An 18,729-nucleotide genomic window follows, 5' to 3' on the forward strand; every position below is an offset into this window, starting at 1 on the left:
AGTGACGCTGAAGAAAACTCTTAAACTGTGTACGACGAAACTGGTTGTTTATTGGGCGAACCTGTGCCCACAAAATCAAGGTACACTCAAAGCACAACGATAGCGGCGAACACAGTCGGCGATCGTCGAAAATCTGATCAGCGGCGAAACCGTCGGCTTTTATACCTGAGTCATCGAAGGTTCTAGATTAATCCCTGATGCCCGCGTGTCTTCCAGAAAGTCCTAGACAATTCGCGTCAGTCATGCAATCAGATAACATAAGCGTCGGTGAAAACAGGCAATGGAAAGAAGCATCGATAACGTTCTAGAAACTTCCGATACAGGCACGTCCTGCGCCGAGCGATAACGTTTAACATTTGTTAGCCGGTGGAAAGCGGCCACCGGTGAAAGATAAACATGAATACGTGTCAATATAGATTCTCTTGCTAGTAAGCTCTCACAAATCACTGGAATTTTTTATTCCTTGAACTGTCTTCCTTGCTCCATGATATGCTTGATATATATAATTAACTTTTTCTCAGCCATTTAAATTATTGTTGTCCTGTCTGGGTTACCACTTCTGAAACTACCCGCCGTGGTTGCTCAGTGGCTATGGTGTTGGGCTGCTGAGCACGAGGTTGCGGGGTCGAATCCCGGCCACGGCGGCCGCATTTCGATGAGGGCGAAATGCGAAAACACCCGTGTACTTAGGTTGAAACGAACGTTAAAGAACCCCAGGTGGGTCCAAATTTCCGGAGTCCCCCACTACGGCGTGCCTCACTGTCAGATCGTGGTTTTGGGACGTAAAACCCCATAATTTTTTTCACTTCGGAAACAAATATCAACAGGTTGTACATACTGCAAAAGAAGACTCTTCGCGCTATTTGTAATAAACCGTATGATTTCCCTTCAGCTTATTTATTTCATAAACTTAATACACCGAAAGTACAGGCCCTTTTAAAGTATCGTCTAGTACTTGCGTATAAAAATGAGCAGAAAAGAAACATAAATCACATTACTTTTATGGCTAACTTGAAGCTACACGAAACTCCATACAGTACAAGAAAACCAGAGTACTGGCACGTATACACCACAATCGCGCACTAAATATGGATCACAAATGCTGCGCTCCAGGCAATCTCGGTTACTAAATGATCTTATTGTTAATAAAATTCATATTGCGTCTTGTTCTCTTCCTGATATTCTTGATTTTTTTTTCTCTCATATGTGAGTTGCACATTGCCTATATGCTTATCAAGTGCAGTGCGATGTTGTGCGTTTTTTCACAAAATCTCTTACTTTTGTTTCCGTTTTTCTTTTTTGCGTTCTTTTTTTTTTCCTCGCACGATTTGCTATTCGTATGCATGATATGTTGTATTGCTTGAATTGTAAGTACTTGAGAAAACTGTATTTCCGCTCTGCTGCTCCTTTTTTTACGGGTTTTTGTGGCTGGTCAAGCTGCTACGAGCAGCTTTTTTCCACACTTTACCCCCGCAAGGCTGTACTTAGTTTTTGTGCAAAATAAAGCACACATACATACATATATAGCGTATAGATATATCGGTGGTACGACGCAACTTCAGGACCGAAACGGTTTTATCTTTCGTTGGTATAGCAACCGGCGCTTCGCGGAAAATCCGAAATGATTGAGTGACGTGCAAAAGTAGGTCACCGTGGCGAGGCGAGAGGGCATCGCCTCGGCGGAGCAGATATGGTGACACCACGCCACGTGCAGACGCTGTTCTCTGGTTGCTTGGGCGCCGAGTAGTGCTCCCTATAAAGGGCTGCAGAAAATAGCGCCCCTTCCTCTTCGCAACCACAATCTTCTCGGGTTGCTTGAGTTATCCGTGCGTTTCTTGTCCGCGCAAGCTCACGCCTGCGTTCTAACTGAAGTTGCGTTGACTCACCGACAGGTACCCGCTGCCGACACCTCACACACAGTGTCCTGTTCCTCTTTGCTCCCGTGTACTTACTTCGTTATGTACTGTGTCCTGTTCTTCTCAGTGTCCGTGTATGTATTGCCTATACCCAAAGCCTTCAAGGTGTATAATACATCCATTTCGCCCTGTATAGATGTCTGAACAGGTGCAATTAATAACATCGTTGTATCGGTTTCTTTTCTTTTTTTTTTTAATGAGTGACGGAGTTGAAAACTTGTTTCTTCAGTTTCTTTTGCGACTTACATGAACTCATGGCTCATGAACGAGCAACTATATAGGTGTAATCTGTTTATTCTTCGTACGGCACCTGCCTCTCGCTTAGTGTACAAGCAAAAAGCGCTTGTGTGTTGTTGTTCTTTTTTTAAGAGCATCGGAGTCCCGAGTGAAAAACAATATTCGTTGTCAGTGGACTGCGCTCTGCTTGTGCGGGCAGGCTCTACCCATATCTTCTTTTCTCCTTATCCTATCTATCTACTTTTACCCCATCCTGTGCAGAGTATACCCAACCAGATAGTTAATCTGGTTAGCCTCTCTGCCTTTTATCTCTTATCTTTGTCTCTAGTGCACAAGCTGCGACCCATAGACGAAGGCGCCGGAATGCGCCCAGAGGGCTCCCAAGACGGACGCCGTGCCACCCCTGTCAAGTTAGGCTCCTGCGCGGCCGGAATTCTTTCCCTCGGCGGCAGCGGCCGCCGCCACCGCTTAGCACGTGGCATACGTTGTCGTGCGGAAAGGCACGTGTGTGGCAGCGCGTGGGGGAAGTAGATGGAAGGCGGCTCCTTTCGCTCTCGCGTGTAGCCTTGGCCTCGTGGAAAGTTACCGAAAAGAATGCACTCTCGTATACACTCTTGAGCAGCGTTGTCTGTTAGGAGCCGTTTGGAGAGCTGGGTCAGTCGGCTCGAATTGACCACAATCGCGGCGCGACCTTTTTGAAATGGAGGAACATTTTAAGCCGTAGTTTTCGTAGCCGCTTTTACACTCCGTTTCATGCATCAGGTCCAACGCTATGGAAGCTACGCAATTAGTGCGGTCTCAAAAATGTATAACTCCGCGTGTTCCGTGCATGCTTTTTTTGATCGACAGCTGCGTTTAGCGCGAGCATACATGTCAGGCTGCCGCGACGGGCCGCAAATAAAAAACATGAAAAAACAAAAACAAGGAAACGCAATTTGATCTAAAATAACGTGTTAGCAACCGTATGAGCACATGTTTTGTTTGTTTCTACAAATTATTATTATTATTTTGTCATTCAGGGTTGAGCCTATATCAAGTACATTTTCACAAAAATCGGTCAAAAAACACCGAGCTATTCCTAAACGCGAACGCGGCCACTGCCAAAATTCTCTCTAGCTTCCACAGCGTTCTACCTGACATATGAAACGGCGTTTGTATAGGCCGCTGGGTTCCCTTCGTTGACGTGTCGTCGCCAGTAGGTTGTGTAAATGGCACTGAATGTAGGCCGACGAAGTAGTTCCAGAGAGCGCATGTCTATTGCGAGTTTTCAAACGATGAATCACGACATAAAACTTGCACATATAATGTCGGCTCATAGTTAACTCTAAAGCTCACAGACCGCTTAATGGAATAGCGCATAATCAATGGCCTCCTTGATTTTCTTCATTTTTCTTTTCATATTTTCCATGACGTATTTTGACACTGGCTATTTGCCCATCCTTCATGAACCTTTACGTTTTTTTTCTTCTTTTTTTATTATAAATAAAGTTATTTCCTCCACCTCTTCCACAACTAATATGTGCCACTGTGACTTAAGGAGTATCGAATTCTTAACTGTACTTACATCTGTGCAGTACTCTGTGCATATGCAAGCATCAAACACCTCCTACGCCTTTATGTACATATTTGCGTCAACGTCTCACATTAGCGCGCGTCTGCCTGATTTGGCTATTGCATTTTCGCATAGCTTGCGATTGGTGCAGTGCTCAAACATAAAAAAATACACCGTGATATTACCCTTTGCATAACAAAAAAAAATTAGGACAACTGCGGACATCGCACATATAGTGGCAAATCATTTAACGAACCACTTCACTAAAGCTTAGTTTCGCACAAATTCTAAATTTCTAACATTTACGATGAAGCTGCGTAATTTTTAAAATACTTATTTACGTGGATAAGTAAGCAAACGCTGGCACGAGGAGGCCTGGGGCTGGATTCACATAACTGTTATCCGTAAGCGCGCTTTGCCATTGGCAGGCAGCCTTCACTAATCATGTGTCCAGCGTCGAGGTTGGTTAGCATTTTTATCTTGCAGGACAGAAGAATCGACAATTGATCAAGTTTGGTACTGGTCCAACATCTCGATGGGGCAGCGCGAACGACGACGACACAAGGAAAGAAAAGTGCAGGACAGCGCGCTGGCTCGAAACTAACTTTACTGGAAAGCACACACACACATAAAAACTGTCACCTGCACCCACGTGCGCTCACATCGATGACGTCGTTTTCAATGTATTTACAAAGAGCATACAGGACCGACCAGACGTGAAATCTATACTATAGTAAAATGCACAAAGCATATATATATATATATATATATATATATATATATATATATATATGTGTGTGTGTGTGTGTGTGTGTGTGTGTGTGTGTGTGTGTGTGTGTGTGTGTGTGTGTGTGTGTGTGTGTGTGTGTGTGTGTCCGACCGGACCACTTAAGAAGCAGTACATTGCCGGGAAAAAGCCATTTGATATGCTGAAGAGTGAAAATAAAGATCGGTGGCAATTTAGCAGTGAATGCGAAAGAAATGCTTTAGCCATTGCGTCACAGCTTTTTGAGGTTCCGCATCCATGAGTTAAACTGCGTTCACCGCAGCGCAAAGTGGTGTTCAGGAGCTCACTCGACACAAGTCCTGCCTCTTCGAGATGCGAGCTGCAAGAGACGGAGGTCTGCAGGAGACCACCATCAGTTATTCTGCTGTATGTATATATATATATATATATAGAGAGAGAGAGATAGAGAGAGAGAGAGAAAGAGAGAGAGAGAGACATAGACAGAGAGAGAACACGAAGTTTAAGCAAATTTTCATGTACATACAACAATACCCACATTGGTTGAAAACATATGCTTGCAGCTCCTGTATACACTATCGCCACTGTTCCCTCTAGTACTCTTTGTACATACATATCAACGCTATGGCTATGACGAAATCGGGAGCATACAAGCACCCCTGAAAAAAGTAATTCTCGTAGTTCTGTATGTTTTGCAGAGGACAATTAGTGGACGCTTCAAGTCTATAAAAAAAGTCGCAGTTTCGCCCGAAAGGCGAAGCATCAATTGCGACAGCAAATTAGTAGAGAGCTATACGGAGTAGGGATAGTAGTTTCATCGGCAGCATAAACTTGGACACATTCGCTTACTAACTGAATTAACAAGCATGGTGTCAGCGCGCACAAGCCATCATGAATAGATCACACTCGATAACCGCAGACAAGCACTGTCAAAACGCTGGCGTGAGCAAGCGCGACCGCAGCAGCGAGCGAATGTTCATGAGGTCTATCGCTTCAATGGAAACTTGGCGGCGAAAGCACAGCGCATATGAAGGTAAGAGTCGTGTGGAAATCGCTTTCAAGATACGGTGCGCGCGACAGCCTGCAGCCTCGCAAAGTACATGTACGCAGTTGCTGGCAGAGTATAAACCGCACCCCCTTCCTCCCACACTGCCTTCCCGCATTCCTCCTCTCGCGTGGGAGATTGAGTCACAGTTCCACTTGCGCCTGGTCGCAAGATACGCATTTTGTGCAGCAGCTAAACGTCGCCTCCCCTCCCTTCCTCCCATCCCCCACGGCCCTTCGTACGACGGAAGACGTCGCCTTTGCTCTCCGCCGTGCGTTCGCTTTCCGTGAAAGCTCACGTTCCCTCGGACATACAGCATACGGCGCGCGGCGTCGATTTCATCGCCCTTGGACTTTATACGGGAGCTCACGACGACGACAACGGCGACGCCGACGGCAGAAATCCGCTTGGAGCGTCCATATAATTGCTATGCCAATAAAAAGCACATGTGGCATAACCACGCCCTTCATTTTTACGTCACTCCGCTCGCTGCAGCAACGCCCTACGAACGATAGACGCGGCGATTCGCCACGGTCGATAGCGTTCGTTTCGAGAGAGGAAGCTGCACAACGTAGCTGTAGTTTTTTTTTCTCCGCCAGGATTCGTTTTCTCTGCTCCAAGGATGTGTCTCTTTTACCGGAATTGCCCTTGCGTGGTTGCAGTGATGGCACTGCCTCAAGCGATGTCGGTTTGCTGGTGTATGCCGGTGGTATAGTCTCCGCTTGAGCAACTCTTTCCGGGAGACAACATGAATTATTTCTCCAGCTAAGAGTCACGAAGGCGTGCGAGCACGAGGCCCGAGATATGTCTTTCTATTATTATTACTATCCGGTCTCATGTGGCGGGTTATGTGGCGTTCCTCTATTCTACAAGTTTTGAAATGCAAATAGTTTCCTGCGCACTCATTCCGCACCTTCTTGTCATGCAAAAAAAGGAAAGAATATTGCCGCAAGTATTTAATAGCACTATGGTGCTATTAAATACTTGCGGCAATATTCCCTAAGGAGCACGGTACAAACCTTAAGAGGAAGCTTTAGCTCGGGGCTAACTCCAATTTCCGTATTCAAGCACAATAAAAAGCCGGAATGACGTTATCAGACAATTGCGTCACCGATTTCGACGAAGTTTGGTGCATGTGAGAAAGAAAGTTAACTGCTTGTGGTTGTATGTAGCATGATTTTCGTTGAGGAACTGGATATTTTTTATATAAAAATTCACCAGAACTGGTAAGTTTATATATGTATGTCACAAATTAATTATGGAATTCAGAGCGATGTGTAATACATAATTTTTGTCGGCTTTAGATGTATTATTATGGGCAGTTTATGGAATTGCGATATCTTTTCATTGCTGAGTTGCAGAGTTGTGCATTTGGTAGCTTAGTTTTCGGAAGTTTTGCTATTTCTGACAATTTTTACTGAAAAAAAAACTAAGACGTATACATTATAAATCCGCTTGCTTCAGTCACTACATTTTAACTTTTTTTTTCTTTCTTCTAAATGCAACAAATATAATCCAATGCGGCGCCGTGGTTGGCGAGAAAACCCACTTCTCCGTTCTCGTGTATACTGGGATGTGCTTTCCTTATCGGGTACTTCAGCGCGCTGTGTTTTGCGGCCGAACGATAAGGGAAAAGATAGTTGCTTCGTTCGAGATTTGTGTGTAAGAAGTGCGGTTATTTTAAGGACGGCGTAATTGAGAGCTCCGGATTAACTTTCACCGCCCTACTATAACCCTTGAAGAATTTATACCTTTAACAATGTTGTTGGATCCTGGAAGAGCCTGAAGTGCACATGTACTGTTTAAGAAAGTTTATCGTAACCTTCAACCTTCAAGCCTGTGGTTCTTTACCGTGCACCTTTATATAAATAAAGGAGCGTGTTAGCATTGTGCCCGTGTCTGAACCTGGCCGCCACGTTCGAGATTCGAACCCGTGACTTTGTACTCGTGAAGAGACAGGAACGTCATTGTCGGAGTCCTCGTATTTAAGCGGTTCTGGTGCAGAGTTCACTTGTAAGGACCCGTTGATCTGTGGGTCAGCCGGAGGAAGCAAGGCAAGACCACAGAGGATGAACCACCGAGGAGGGTATAAGGAAGAAGGTGCGATGAAAAAAAGAAACGATATGAACTGCAGCTCCTGGTATGTGCTTCATAAATGGGAATGTATTTTAATGTTTCTATATCGGAAGGTGCTCTTGTTACGCTAAACGGGTCAAGCATGCAGGTTAAATTGATATGCTGTTTAAACGAATTGTACTGCAAAATGTATTAGGATCGCGCCGTGGTGGCCGCCTTCCGGAATGCAAATATGCTCCTGTGTTTTGGTTGGGCGAATGTTATATAAATCGAGGCCCTGCACTCAACGCCACTCCACTTAACGCTTTAATTTTATAGGGCCTTACAAACCCCATGAATCAATCAGCATCGGCACTGGGTGCGCTCACAATGCTTGCCGTGTTAGCTTGTTCTGGCATTGATCACCCGTGGTTTGCTTTCGAGGAGCACAAATGCCATCTTCCACGTGCGTGACACTTTGTTGTGCGCAGCGGTATATGGAGCCGGGTATAGGACGGACAGTGATGGGACATATTGTGCAGCCGCTGCTGCTATAGTGTTTGCTGCAAACGATATGCGCTCTCACTGTATGGGCGTTGCTTTTTACAAGTAACTGCTGTTTCTCAGGGACCTTTCATTGACCGACCGGCCGACCGACCGATTGATTGACTGATTGAGCCAGACCTATAGTATTTACTGGAGAGGCGGTGATGAAACGTTCCCGGTTCATTCTGACCCCCTGAGCTTGTTTTACAGCGGAGCTGTATATGTCGCGGGTACCATAGAATTTTCGTGTCCGCACACAAAAACTATCGTCATCAATGGCTCATGCCCCCGTAAACAAGTAAAAAATGCAATGGCTCGTACTAGAGCAGCACAGGGGCCTGATTTTTGAAGCCCGATCCCGTGATACCAAGCCCGGGCCCGTGGTAGCAAGCCCAGGCCCGCCCCAGGCCCGTGTCACTAAGCCCGGGCCCGGCCCGGGCACGGGCGTTCATTACTAAGCTTAGCCAGGGCCCGCCTGTGCATGACAAGGCCCGGCCTGTAAGTAAAAAGAAAAAGCATTTTTTTTACTTACAAATTGTACCGCATGTGTCAACCTCACCTTCTCGAGGTCTAATCAGCTGCAGTATACAAATAAAAGCAACAAAAAAAAAAGACCGCAATCTTTGATTCTCCCATGGGAACATCAGTCATCTGGCCCTTTGCCTGTGCTCTTATTTTTCCGCTGGTGCTCATAAATTTACCTTGATCGTACGATTTTGTCTATATATATATATATATATATATATATATATATATTTCTACGTAAATCATATCATAAGAAACTAACAAGCAAGGGCAACATAGGGGAAATTACTTGTACTTACTAATTGAAATAAAGAAATGATAAATTAGTGAGAATGAAAATGGATGAAAAACCACTGGCCGCAGGTGAGGAATTATCCCACATCTCACATTACGCGTGCAATGCTCTTACCAATTGAGCTACTGTGGCGCCGTTTTCCCATCCACTTAATGGGGTATTTATATTTGACACCCTACCTTTTCCTCTTCGTTTCTCTCTCTCTCTCTATGTTTGACGACTAGAACTAACCCTGGGAGATTATATATATATATATATATATATATATATATATATATATATATATATATATATATATATATATATAGTCAAATTCACGAACATACTGCATAAGATAAACGCACAAGTAGACAGCGACATCGTTTCAAAATAATGTAACAGTGTCGAAAGGGGTAATAGTGCACTCGCAAAAGCGGTAACAAGGAAATGGTTTGGAGAGATGTTTTGTTTAATTAGTTTTTCCTTACGCGGAAATAATGTTCGTTTTTGTAGAAATGAAAAAAATTACACTTCATGCTTATTTCCTTTGTTAAGGTATACTAAGAGCCAGCTCTTGGCACGCGTCACTTTAGCTTGGCACAGAATGCCTTGAACCATGCAATGCATAACGTTCGCGTGTGCCCGAAGGCCCGACTTCGGCCCTTTAATGAGCGGGCCCGAGTCCAGCACGGGCCCCATGGTTTTCGCGGCTTCAATCGAGCCCGTGAGGCAGAGGCTACAAGCATTCGGCAAAGTGAAGCGAACAGTGCTTACATTCTTTGGAATCACGAGTACAACGTACAGAACAGCACGTCGAAAACTGCAATCATCAATGGCTCGTACCCCCGTAGGGCAGAGGCTACAAGCACTCATTAAAGTGCAGCGAACAATGCAGCACCGAAGATCGTGGCCCGAGAGGCCCACCGTAAGCGGCAGGCCAGACGGGACGACGCGTGTCCCGAATGAGAGAATACGGCGAAGAGACGCAAAAGTCTCTTCGATGTCAAAATGTGATGTCGAAAGGTTCATGGCTAATCACTTTACGTGGGTTACTTGCGATGACACTACCCCTCTGGTCGTTGTCGGTGATTTCAGTGTGGATGCGGCGGGACTGAAAAGGGAGTGGTTTACGTGTTGCGTGTTGGAGACATTTCACTTGCGCTGCCACACCCATCCGGCCCCAACCGACCACATCGATTTGACATTACCACAGAGTGTATCTGCAGTTGCGAGTATGTCGATCAGTGTATATCATAGCGACCACAAAGCCATTGTGACCGTCGTTACTAAGTGACAATGAGTGATGCAATAAAGTATTTGCAACTTTTCTTACCACAATGTTTATAGCTCCGCTGGTCATCCACCTTCGCATGGTGAAATGGCCTTGAATTTTTAATTTACACCGAATGCTCGTTACAGCACCGAATTTTTACATGCCGTCCACTACAGGAATGATTCTGGCGGTACGGTAGGCATTAAAATCCATGACCGCAATTTAGCAGCAGAACTGCAGAGCTACTGAGCCACCCTGGCGAGATCCGAGGGATTACATTTACCACATTTATTGTCCCTGCCGACATCGGACCGAAATATTTTAACGGATAGTCGGGCACTTGCTGGGCATGTTTTCATCCGTACATTCCGAGAGGGCAAAAACTGTTTGATATGTTAAAAAGACAAAAAAAAGATCCGTGGTGATTTAGCAGTAAATTAAAGGCGAGAGAAAAGCCCTTGGCATTGCGTCACACCTTCTTGAAGTCCCGCATCCATGATGTAAACAGCGTTAGCCGCAGTGCAAAGTTTTGTTCAGGAGCTCAGTTGACACAAGTGCTGCCTCTTCGAAGACTAATATATATATATATATATATATATATATATATATATATATATATATATATATATATATACACAAGAACTTCTACAAGAAGCGTCAGCGCCGACCGCCATGATCAGTGCCAACATCGTCTGAGTCGTTAGTCGCTTTCATCGCTTCTATATATATATATATATATATATATATATATATATATATATACATGCTCTTCTATTACGCTCTCCCATCCCCTCTCTGCCTCGTCCACGTGACCGGCTTGCGACACTTCTCTTCACAAACGCACTTTCGCACTTGTAATGCTCACGGATTAGAAGACTCGCACGTGAATATGTGCGCAAGCTTGTGTTGCCAGAAGTACCAGGGTGTCTCGCGCCTTTGGCTCGCAGTCGCGCGCGGCGGTGGTATATCCACTTCTCGTGATGAAACGACCTTGTAAGCTGAGGAAGCAAGTGCGGCTTAGGCGGAGCTCTTCCCCGTCCAGACTGCCAAACTAAACTTCTACAAGAAGCGACAGCGCCGACCGCCGTGATTAGTGCCAACATCGTCTGAGTAGTTAGTCGCTTTCATCGCTTACAGCCGCCAAAGATATAGTAGCACTCTATGGCGTTTTTACACCCTTGAGGGTGTAAAAACACAGGGGACATGCAGCAAAAACACTCTGGCAGGTACTCTAGCGTACCTGATGCGTTAAGTGCTTGCGAAACGCCTGTGAACAAGAATATACTGCTCTCAACGGTCTTTATCTGTGACTATCATCAACGCGATATATTTCATTTTTGTTGTTTGTTTTTTTTCTTCAATTTCGTTTCATGCGACTGTCCCGTGTAAACAAACTGCTAAGTACCTGAAAGGTTCCAATTCACCATTCTACACCCTTGATTTTTTAGGCAATATAAAGGAGGCAAAGTGAAAGAAAGGACAGGAAGCTTTTATCAGCAAATAATGATGAACATTAAACCATTTCACGCTGTGGAGAAGCCGGCGACGTACTGCACTGTTTGCAAATATTTCCCATTCATATTAAATCCATAGATCAATCAATTATTCACGTTCCTGATCATTAGCGGCTGCCTGTATGTCCATGATGCCGACGGGAACAACTTAGTCGAATTAAGGGACGAAACGATTAGGCATTTAAAAAAAACAGAGAGAGAGAGAAACAGACCGACAAAGAAAGAGGCAAGATCTGTGACAGTTCGTCCGGCCGGACACGATCTTGTATATCGGATAGCATATATATTTTCAAGAGCCAACAAGTGCGCCCGGCGATGAAAAATGAGCCCAGTGGCTGACACCGGCCGAAGCCTTTCCTCGTGTTCGTCGGGGGGCGCCAGGCCATCCGCAAGCTTGAAGAGCGCTCATCTTCCGGGAGTGCGAGAACAGCGCGCGCTCCTCTGTCACGAAGCGGGAAGGAAAAATCGCACATGCCCATCTGCGAAAGCGGTGGCGTCCTCTAAGGCAGCGCGTTATCCGGGTGACCTTGACGCCGCGTTGTGTAACGGGAGCACTCCATAAGCAAGTGCAAGCGAAGGAACATACCGCGGCGACACCCATGAAACCCTACGGCGCCACCTACAATGTTGTCGGACGAAATGACAGACGCCTGAGAATGTGTACTGGAGATGAGAATACGGGTGGGCGTGTGGGTGGGCGTTCTTGTCTGGCAAAAAAGAAAATTGCGATAAATGCAGATGTCAAGTAATACTAACGAATTTGTCCCAAGATGCACTCAAAAATATAAACGATCGGGTAAAAAAAAGGGAGAAAGTACAAGTATAGCGTTTTTTGACGTAGTAACTGCCGTGAAAGGGCGCGTCCTACTTGAAATATAATTCCAATTTAGCGCTAATAAATTAGGTTTCCTAATACATCGTATACAGCACATAGGTCATCGGTTGCCGCTGGAGTGAGTAGATCAAGAAACGATGCCGCCGCTGCCGGATTTTCAAGCGTACAAACTTGCAATGCATCGATATATTCGGCGTTGACGCTTCTCGATGCGGAGATAATCTCTATAGTGACGTCTTGACATCGATGGAGAATTCATTGTGCACTTGCTTATGCTGCGTGTACGTTAGTCTTGCAATTACGCAAAGGGCACAAAGGGCACATTTGTATCGGATCACTGGATTATTGGAATTCCAAGGAGCTGTTCTACAAACTTAATTTCATATAGTGCACAGTCTCGTATTCTTCCCCCAGTTGTTGATTAGAGCAACCATTTTCAGAAAGCTTTTTCTGTCGTTCTAATGCACACTGCAGTAACGCGAGTAACTGTACGTAGAGACCTGCGTACACTTCAAGCGTATGCTTATTCACAATGAAGCGCGTTTTATAAATCAGATCGACTGACAGTGAATGCTGAGTGTTAATTTCTCTGATGACTTTGTACACCCCACTGTTTCAATAGTACTGCGTGCCGACCTACTATCGTTCGCAAGGGTTCTTTTTTTTTTTTCAGGAACCTTCCTACAATGCATGGTTGGTTTTACAAAATATAGGTCTGGTTCTTTTTTTTTTACATTTATTTTTCCAAAGCACCTTTTACCTCGCAAAATGAAAACCGAAACGGAAAGGGCAGGGTTTCCCTGGTGAGCTTTATTCCAATGCGTCGTTCGTCCCACAAGCCTAAGGAGGTTGACAAGGCTTCCCTAGAGAGCTTCCTTCCCACGCAGCTTCAATCCCACGGACCAAACCTAACTGACAAGGTTTCCCTCTAGAGTGTCCTAGTGTGAAGCTTCCGCTTTGCGATGGGCGTAGTCGAAAGTGATTGACGGGGTTTCCCCGGAGAGTTTGTCCTGCACGGCGGTTTTGGTTACCCGGAGGACCGAGCCTACAGTGCTCATCAGTGACAGAGTTTCTTTCCCTCGAGAGTTTCTCTTTCCGGTTTCACATCGCTTCAAGTGTCCAGTGCGATCTTCGATGTCACACAGCCGGTGTCGACACGTTTCGAGAGCCCGCTATAGCATCAAGTAGCAGCGGATAAAAGCAGCGGATGTGTTTACAGCAGAGGTGCCATAAGACTTGCGGTTTCTCTTGGTGGCCAATTTAGCGGGTAGCGAAAACAATAGAAGTTGCAATCGCCTGGAAATATACAGGATCCTCCAGTTGGCAACAGTATTGTTATGCAGTTAGAACATTGTTAGATGAATAAATTTTATTTCTACATGCAAAAGAAAGCTATATATGTCAGCTCGACGCATTACGCATGTGGAGCTGTAGGGCTTGTTTTTTGTTTATTTATTTATTTATTTTTTTTTTTTGGTTAGCACATCAGAAGGCTGTACCTATATTCAATTACAGGGAGCAAAATACTTGGTGCTCTTAGCAAATTTGGGTGACGAAAACGTGTGACCGGAAATCTTCCGGGCGCACTGATGTGGCCATAGTGTTTCATACTACAGGAAACGCTGACGCTGCAATCGTTCAGCTACGGTATTAATGATGGTTAGTGCATGAATTTATCTGATCTTCGCACTTGTGGCGTCAGACGTTCTTGCGGATGTGTTTACCATGCTTTATCTGCCTTGTCTTGATGTGCGAAGCATTGCTTTTTTTCTGAACGAGGAAAGTTAAGAGGCTCTGCGCAGTTGTATAAGCAATGCGCATTGTTGCACTTATAACGCATCATTTTGTTGAAAGTGATCGATTTGGTAAATCACAAATTCGTTTGAATCCAAAATGATGGAAGTTTAGGCAAACTCGCGTACTAACCATCATACCCGTGCCGGCTCAACTGCTATAATCGCAGCTCCCGTATAAGCACTAGCTAGACGCCGAAGTTCCTTTTTTTAAGCTATAGAATTTTACGTGCCAAAACCACCATATTATTATGAGGCACGCCGTAGTGGAGGACTCCGGGTTAATTTGAACCGCCTGGTGTTATTTAACGTGCACTTAAATCGAAGAACACGGGCATTTTCTGTATTTCTACCCAAATCGAAATGCAGCCGCCGTGGCCGGGATTCGATCCCGCGACCTCGTGCTCAGCAGCCCAACACCGTAACCACTGCGCAACCACGGCGGGCGCCGAAGTTCCCTCTGGCACATTTTTTAGGAAAGCCTCTGTGGGCCGCAACACTACGAATAGAAAAGGGTCTATCCGCTCACCCGACCATGTCGAATGGCGTCTGCCAGCACCACGGCCGGAGTTAGCAGCAGTTGGTCGCGCGTCCCCTGGACGCGCTGCCTCCGCCGGGTCAGGTTGGCCACGAACAGCAGCAGCTCCGAGATGCGGTCCAGCACCCGCATGAGGAACTCGGAGACCAGCGGTCCCACCATCGCCACCACGGCAGCCATAACGTCGCTGCTCTTGAAGGACGCTGTACGCCACTCGATCCTTTTGGAAGTCCCGCCTGACCGACGTTTCACGAAGCGCCCACCGTAGAACCAATTGTGACAAGCGCACGGTGCTATGCGACACTCAGAACATCCCCGACGAACTCGGTCGGCGACTGTGTTAGCAGTCGAACGAACGAGCACCCACTTCGCTGGACACAGCCCACACAGAAGTACACGTGCACACACGCACGCACTGAGGGTTCAAGCTCGATCGTACGTCGTCGGTGAAAAAAAAAAAGTGATGCCGAGCGTAAACGCCGGCCCCAGCACCGAACACTAAGGAGCACACGCACTAACGCACAAAGTAAGAGTCCGTCGTGCGCCGTTAGGTTGAAAAGCCAGTACGATCTTCTCCGGCAGGGCACACCGGCTTAAGGAGGGGTGCCTTGGAAGACGCCCCCGTGCAAACACACGTTGTTCCCAAGCTGCAAGTGGAAGCGGGTCAGCGCGTGGCAGGGCGAAAGAAAGGCAAAAACACGGAAGAGACACTTTCTCCTCTATACGGCGAGGCCGAACGGAGCAGACAGGGCCAGGTTGACGAGAAGGAGTACACGCCCCACTGCCCCGGCGAGTGAGGCACGCAGATATAACGGCGAAACCGACCGACCGACCGCGCGCGCGCGCTCTCTCAATTCTCTCGGCGTCGGTTGGAGTGAGAGTCCCGCCGGACTAGCTTCGCTAGGCCCAAGTCAGCTAGCGCTTCGCGACGGAGGCAGCGCGTCCGCGCGCAGGCGCGCCCGAAGGGAAGGGCTTGCTCTCTCGCCTTCTCACTGTGTGTTTTGTGTGTCGGCGCGGTGCACCTGTAGACGCCGTCGCTGTTTCCCGTGACCTCGCAACCATAACTCAGGAGACGCACAGAAATACTGTTCGGCGGCAGTGAAGGTGGGGACGCGGCTTCTCGGCAGACGTCAGTGTCATCACCTAGCTGTGACGTTACAGTTCCGTCGCACTAAGATAGCGCGGAACGTCCCAAGGCACGTGTCAGGTGCCGATCGTCTGCGCTCGTCCGCTTGGTCCCGCGGTATCGATGCTATCTTCATATTCCTGTATTCATAGTTGTGTTTCAATCAATCAACTAATCGATCAGTCAATCAATAAATCAGTTCATTTCCACTTCTAAGAGCGGAGGGCCAGGAAGTAAAAGCTCTAGAGAGCTTGACAAGGCCTCCTAGCACCTGCAAAGTTCAGCAGCCCCCTAAGTACATTTTACATGACATTTCACACTTCTGCAAAGTACACGTTCAGCACCACAGTGCATTATCAGTAGCATTATGTTATATCTGCCCTGCGTACAAAGCACTTCAAAACAAGAAAGAAAAGAAAAACATCACGTGTTCATGTACGTCTAATACATATTTAAGTCAACACGCAGAAACGCAAACGACATTGTTCATGTATAAAACGAGATTAGATACAACAAAGAAAAAAGAAACACCTTCCGATAAAGATGAATTATACATAAAATACATAAAATTCACCCCAGCCGCATCAAGTAATATCAATTCTATTCTGCGCTATATCATTTAAAACAAAAGGCAGCGTAAACGTTAACATTTGTCCACCATAATTTGTGCGAGGTGCCTTTCACTCATATGCCGCAGACGATATATTGAAGCGTAGTCAGTTAATTCTCCTGTATAAATTAGGGCTGGAGTATCATGTTTTACTTCATACTTGTATCGTAAAGGTAGCCGTAATTTATAGAAATTAAATACCTTGGGAATATCTTCAATTTGGAACAGTTGCGAAGTGGGATGATCTCGGGCTAAGTGATTATGAATAACGCGTTCATTAATTTTTTAAATTTTTTTAAGCACTTAAATTTTCCCGGGAATGTGTCTGTTGTGGTGCCCCGTACAAGTTGCCAGTAATTCAACTGCGACATGAAGAGAGATTTAAAAAGCAGCAATTTAATTTTAATCGGTGGAATATTATTATTACGGTATAACAAACCAATAAAACGACAGGGGTCTAAGCAAACGTGAGTAACAAGCGCATCCCACAGCAACTTATCTGTAAACCATACGCCAAGTGTTTTGAAAGCTGGCATAATTTATATGTTATTGGAAATAAAACTCAAAGATGCAGAACACTATTACTCTTCGGATGAAGGATCATAGATTTTGATTTCGCAACAATAATTTGTAAAGTATTAAGATGCGACCAACGCTCCCGCATGACAAGCATTTCATTAGCTTTTCTAATTAATTTGTTAGGATCCTTACCGGCAATAACTACATTAGTGTCGTCGGCATAGGTTTTATATAAGGCATCAAAGTAAGCATTTGCGACATCATTAATATATAAATTAAATAAAAAAAGATTACAGTATACTTCCCCATTGTACCCCTGACGTAATCCGTAGCCTTTCTGGTGAATGTCTATTGACGCTAACGCACTGACAGCACTCTGACAGATAAGAACGTATGAGTTAAAGAGCATGTCCTCTGATTCCATAGTTTTTTTCGAACCTTCAAAAGAAGTACGTGATGACTTATGCTGTCGAAAACCTTCTTAAAATCGACGAACATGGCTAATACTAGGTTCATTTTCGTTCAAATTTTTTTAGGAATGAATTCTTGTTAGGCAAGAAGTGCAGTTTCCGTAGATCTGTTTTTTTTTTTCTGAAACCGTGTTGAAATGCTGTAATACTATTCTGTCGATCTGCAAAACTGAAAAGACTAGTTAAAATGATCTTCTCTAGGCCCTTAGAGAAAACAGGCAGTAAAGATATTGGCCTATAATAAACAACATTATTCCTGTTTTAAAGACTGGAATGATCTTTGCGACTTGCTTTGAGTGGGAAAAGTGGCTGTCGTGAAAAAAAGGTTGAAAACATGAGTCAACAGATGTGCTATCAAGTCGATAACACGTTAGTCGGGCAAGATCTGGGTGATCTGAAATCATCAGAAGACATGCTGTTTTTGGCGCCACGAAATGCAGTTGCAACTTCCATGCTATCAACAGGAGAAAGAGAAATGCTATCAGGACTGCTTGAGTAAATATTGCAATGCCTCTAAACTGCAACTAGGCTGAGAAGGGACGAGGACAGAGCTGTTGAAGGCATCTGCCAGCGAGGGGCCACTCATTTCAGTCCCAGTGAAGTTAATGTTACCGGGTGTTTCAGTTATACTTCCCGAGCTAACTCCAGAAAGCCCGAGTACCATTTAAAATCAAACAAAATGAACTTGTTCACATTTATTTCTGGCCTTGAAAAGTGTAAAACAGTGAAATGATAATTGAGTGCAAATTGATTAGTACAGCAAATAATTAATTGATACTTGATTTTCTGCACTATTCCAAACGGAAAACTCCAACCACTATATCAAAAACGCTAGTATGGACTCTACATTGGATTTCTGGCGCTTAAATCAGTTCTTAGGCATCAAATTGCGCGTATCAAAAATGTTACCTTGAGTTTTGTGGGGTTAAAAAGAGTGGCTAGTTGCCTCCAGAGCGACCTTAGCTACGTTGAAAGGTGTCTGTATCATATTGCGTCTTGGCAACTCTGATGTGCTTGTAAAATTTGTTTCGGTACGCCTTGTACTGCGACAAAGCAGGCAAGTCTCTAGTTTGGAAAAAACTTTCCTAAAGCCCGTCTTTAATATTAATGCGATGAAGCAAGGAAGGATTGATCCAGGGCTTTCTAATTCTCTTAC

General features: G+C 45.2%; 1 protein-coding gene across 1 annotated transcript in view; it reads right to left on the reverse strand.

Annotated features, from left to right (window-relative positions):
* The window catches only part of LOC119445645 (fatty-acid amide hydrolase 2-like), a 95,984-nt gene extending 80,774 nt beyond the window's left edge, over positions 1 to 15,210 (reverse strand). The window contains exon 1 of the mRNA XM_049663483.1: positions 15,094 to 15,210. The gene's annotated coding sequence lies outside the window, so the exon portion shown is untranslated. The remainder of the gene's footprint in view (positions 1 to 15,093) is intronic.
* Positions 15,211 to 18,729: the final 3,519 nt, after the last annotated feature.

Source organism: Dermacentor silvarum, chromosome 3 (assembly GCF_013339745.2).
Source record: "Dermacentor silvarum isolate Dsil-2018 chromosome 3, BIME_Dsil_1.4, whole genome shotgun sequence".
Lineage (NCBI taxonomy): Eukaryota > Metazoa > Arthropoda > Arachnida > Ixodida > Ixodidae > Dermacentor > Dermacentor silvarum.